Below are 4,736 nucleotides of genomic sequence, written 5' to 3'. Positions count from 1 at the left end.
ATAATAGTCCATACTTTGGCCAAGAATAGATGACGTAAACTGGCGTTCAACGCCAGCTTTCTACCCAATTCTGGCGTCCACCGCCAGAAAAGGAGCCAAAACCAGAGTTGAATGCCCAAACTGGCACAAAAACTGGCGTTCAACTCCAAGAAGGACCTCTACACGTGCAACACTCAGGCCCAGCCCAAACACACACCAAGTGGGCCCCGGAAGTGGATTTATGCATCAATTACTTACTCATGTAAACCCTAGTAGCTAGTTTATTATAAATAGGACCTTTTACTATTGTATTAGGCATCTTTGGTCTAAGTTTTAATCCATTGTTCATCTTAGGAGACTATTGATCACGTTTTAGGGGGCTGGCCATCTCGGCCATGCCTGAACCTTCACTTATGTATTTTCATACGGTAGAGTTTCTACACTCCATAGATTAAGGTGTGGAGCTCTGCTGTTCCTCAAAGATTAATGCAAAGTACTACTGTTTTCTATTCAATTCATCTTATTTCGCTTCTAAGATATCCATTCGCACCCAAGAACATGATGAAGGTGATGATTATGTGTGACGCTCATCATCCTTCTCCCCTATGAACGCGTGCCTGACAAACACTTCCGTTCTACATGAAATAAGCTAGAATGAATATCTCTTAGATCTCTTAACCGGAATCTTCGTGGCGTAAGCTAGAATGATGGCGGCATTCAAGAGAATCCGGAAAGTCTAAACCTTGTCTGTGGTATTCCGAGTAGGATTCAATGATTGAATGACTGTGACGAGCTCCTAACTCGCGATTGCAGGGCGTTAGTGACAGACGCAAAAGGATAGTAAATCCTATTCCAGCATGATCGAGAACCGACAGATGAATTGTCGTGCCGTGCCAGGGTGCGTGAGCATATTATTCACTGAGAGGATAAGATGAAGCCATTGGCAAGGGTGATGCCTCCAGACGATTAGCCGTGCCGTGACAGAGCATTGGATCATTTTCCCGAGAGATGACCGAAAGTAGCCATTGACAGTGGTGATGTATCACATAAAGCCAGCCATGGAAAGGAGTAAGACTGATTGGATGAAGATAGCAGGAAAGCAGAGGTTCAAAGGAACGAAAAGCATCTCCATTCGCTTATCTGAAATTCCTACCAATGATTTACATAAGTACCTCTATCCCTATTCTATTATTTATTATTCGAAAACATCATTATCAATTTATATCTGCCTAACTGAGATTTGCAAGGTGACCATAGCTTGCTTCATACCAACAATCTCCGTGGGATTCGACCCTTACTCACGTAAGGTATTACTTGGACGACCTAGTGCACTTGCTGGTTAGTTGTATCAAAGTTGTGAACCATGGTATTGGTACCATGTTCTTGGCGCCATTTCCAGGGAAAGAAAGAGCCATGAATTTTACATCATTAAAGTGTAATCACGATTACGCGTACCAAGTTGCTCACGTTGCCAGGGATTGTTCGAGCCTGGACATCACAATTTCGTGCACCAAGTTTTTGGCGCCGTTGCCGGGGGTTGTTCGAGTTTGGACAACTGACGGCTTATCTTGTTGCTCAGATTAGGTAATTTTCTTTTCGTTTTGTTTTTAAAAATCTTTCAAAAATATTTTTAAAAATCCCTCATATGTTTTCGAAAAAAATAAAAAATGTTTTTAAAAATTTTATTCAAGATTTTTAAGAATGAATTCTAGTGTTTCATGAAGCATGTGAAGCCTGGCTGGCTGTAAAGCCATGTCTAAATTCTTTTGGACTGAGGCTTCCAAACCATCAGAGGTAAGTTACATACTTGATAAATGATGAGCAGCAATTTGTTATCAAGAGCAATATACTCTGGTGTTACATGCTAAAGCTTGGCTGGCCATTGGCCATGTCTAGTGTTTTGGACTGAAGCTTTCATTGAAAGCTTGGCTGGCTAGTGAGCCATGTCTAATTCCTGGACTGAAGCTTTAGACTTAGAATGCAAGATTCCTGGAATTCATGTTAAAAATTTTGGAATCCTTATTTTTTCTTTTTCATATAATTTTCGAAAAAATCCAAAAAAATTAGAAAATCATAAAAATCAAAAATATTTTTCTGTTTCTCGTTTAAGTCTTGAGTCTTGAGTCATATTATAAGTTTGGTGTCAATTGCATATGCATCTTGTATTTTTTTTCGAAAATATCATGCATTCATAGTGTTCTTCATGATCTTCAAGTTGTTCTTGGTAAGTCTTCTTGTTTGATCTTGATGATTTTTTGTTTTGTGTCTTTTCATGTTTATCATATGCATTCTTGAATTCTTAATGTCTAAGCATTAAAGAATTCTAAGTTTGGTGTCTTGCATGTTTTCTTTGCATTAAAAATTTTTCAAAATTATGTCTATGATGTTCATCTTGACATTCATAGTGTTCTTGGTGTTCATCTTGACATTCATAGCATTCTTGCATGCATTCATTGTTTTTATCTAAAAATTTCATGCATTGCATCATTTTTCTTGTTTTTCCCCTGCATCATAAAAATTCAAAAATCAAAAAAATATCTTTCCCTTTTTCTCCCATCAAATTCGAAAATTTGGATTGACTTTTTCAAAAATTTTTAAAATCAAATTATTTCTCATGAGTCAAATCAAATTTTCAATTTCAAAATCTTATCTTTTTCAAAATCTTTTTCAAAAATCAAATCTTTTTCAAAATTCTTAGTTATTTTCAAAAATTCCAAAAATATTTTTCAAAAATCTTTTTCTTATTTTTATACCAAATTTTCGAAAATAACATAATCAATTAATGTTTTGATTCAAAAATTTGAAGTTTGTTACTTGCTTGTTAAGAAAGATTTAAACTTTAAGTTCTAGAATCATATCTTGTGATTTCTTGTGAATCAAGTCATTAATTGAGATTTTAAAAATCAAATCTTTTTCAAAACTAATTTCTAAAATATCTTTTCTAACTTCCTAACCTCTTATCTTTTCAAAATTTGTTTTAACTAACTCTCTCTCTCTAATTTTCGAAAATATCTTCCCTCTTTTTCAAAAATTTCTTTTTAATTAACTAATTATTTTTATTTTTATTTTTGATTTTAAAAATTTTCGAAAATTACTAACATTTTTCAAAAACCATTTTCGAAAATCACTAACTCTTTTTCAAAAATATTTTCGAAAATTCTCTCTCTCCCATCTTATTCTATTTATTCATTCATATCCTAACATCTCATCTCACATCTCTAGCCTCCTCACAGTTGTGTTTCTTCCATTATATTACATTCTTTGTCTCCCTCTCTTCGTCTACTCACACAGGGATCCCTATACTGTGGTATAAAGGATCTCTATTATTATTATTATTTTTCTGTGCCTTCTTCTTTGTCATATGAGCAGGAGCAAGGATAAGAACATTCTTGTGAAAGCAGATCCAGAACCTGAAAGGACTCTGAAGAGAAAATTAAGAGAAGCTAAAATACAACAATTCAGAGATAACCTTTCAGAAATTTTTGAATAGGAAGAGGAGATGGCAGCCGAAAATAATAATAATGTAAGGAAGATGCTTGGTGACTTTACTGCACCTAATTCCAATTTACATGGAAGAAGCATCTCCATTCCTGCCATTGGAGCAAACAACTTTGAGCTGAAACCTCAATTAGTTTCTCTGATGCAGCAGAACTGTAAGTTTCATGGACTTCCATCTGAAGATCCTTTTCAGTTCTTAACTGAATTCTTGCAGATATGTGATACTGTTAAGACTAATGGAGTAGATCCTGAAGTCTACAGGCTCATGCTTTTCCCTTTTGCTGTAAGAGACAAAGCTAGAATATGGTTGGACTCTCAACCTAAAGACAGCCTGAACTCTTGGGATAAGCTGGTCACGGCTTTTTTAGCCAAGTACTTTCCTCCTCAAAAGCTGAGCAAGTTTAGAGCTGATGTTCAAACCTTCAGACAGAAAGAAGGTGAATCCCTCTATGAAGCTTGGGAAAGATACAAACAGTTGACCAAAAAGTGTCCTTCTGACATGCTTTCAGAATGGACCATCCTGGATATATTCTATGATGGTTTATCTGAGCTATCAAAGATGTCACTGGACACTTCTGCAGGTGGATCCATTCTCCTAAAGAAAACGCCTGCAGAAGCTCAAGAACTCATTGACATGGTTGCTAATAACCAGTTCATGTACACTTCTAAAAGGAATCCTGTGAGCAATGGGACGCCTATGAAGAAGGGAGTTCTTGAAGTTGATACTCTGAATGCCATATTGGCTCAGAACAAAATATTGACTCATCAAGTCAATATGATTTCTCAGAGTCTGAATGGAATGCAAGCTGCATCCAACAGTAATCAAGAGGCTTCTTATGCAGAAGAAGCTTATGATCCTGAGAACCCTGCAATAGCAGAGGTAAATTACTTAGGTGAACCTTATGGAAACACCTATAACTCATCATGGAGAAATCACCCCAATTTAATAATGGTGGAAGACACAGGTTTAACAATAATAAACCTTTTCCATCATCAACTCAGCAACAGACAGAGAACTCTGAACAAAATACTTCTAATCTGGCAAACTTAGTCTCTGATCTGTCTAAGGCCACTGTAAGTTTCATGAATGAAACAAGATCTTCCATTAGAAATCTGGAAGCACAAGTGGGACAGCTGAGTAAAAGGATCACTGAAATCCCTCCCAGTACACTCCCAAGCAATACAGAAGAGAACCCAAAAGGAGAGTGCAAGGCCATTGACATAAGCACCATGGCCGAACCTACAAGGGGAGTGGAGGA

The 4,736-nt window shown here is 36.5% G+C and overlaps 1 non-coding gene across 1 annotated transcript; it reads right to left on the bottom strand.

The window, feature by feature from the left end:
• Window positions 1-3,874: 3,874 nt before the first annotated feature.
• On the bottom strand, window positions 3,875-3,978 carry LOC148577457 (small nucleolar RNA R71). Its single transcript, XR_015903347.1, has one exon. It is a non-coding gene; the product is annotated as a small nucleolar RNA R71 (small nucleolar RNA).
• Window positions 3,979-4,736: the final 758 nt, after the last annotated feature.

The sequence above is a fragment of the Arachis ipaensis genome, chromosome B1 (genome assembly GCF_059453495.1).
Source record: "Arachis ipaensis isolate K30076 ecotype BB chromosome B1, ASM5945349v1, whole genome shotgun sequence".
Lineage (NCBI taxonomy): Eukaryota > Viridiplantae > Streptophyta > Magnoliopsida > Fabales > Fabaceae > Arachis > Arachis ipaensis.
Note: the sequence above shows the minus strand (reverse complement) of the source record. Positions and strands in the feature narration are given on the sequence as shown.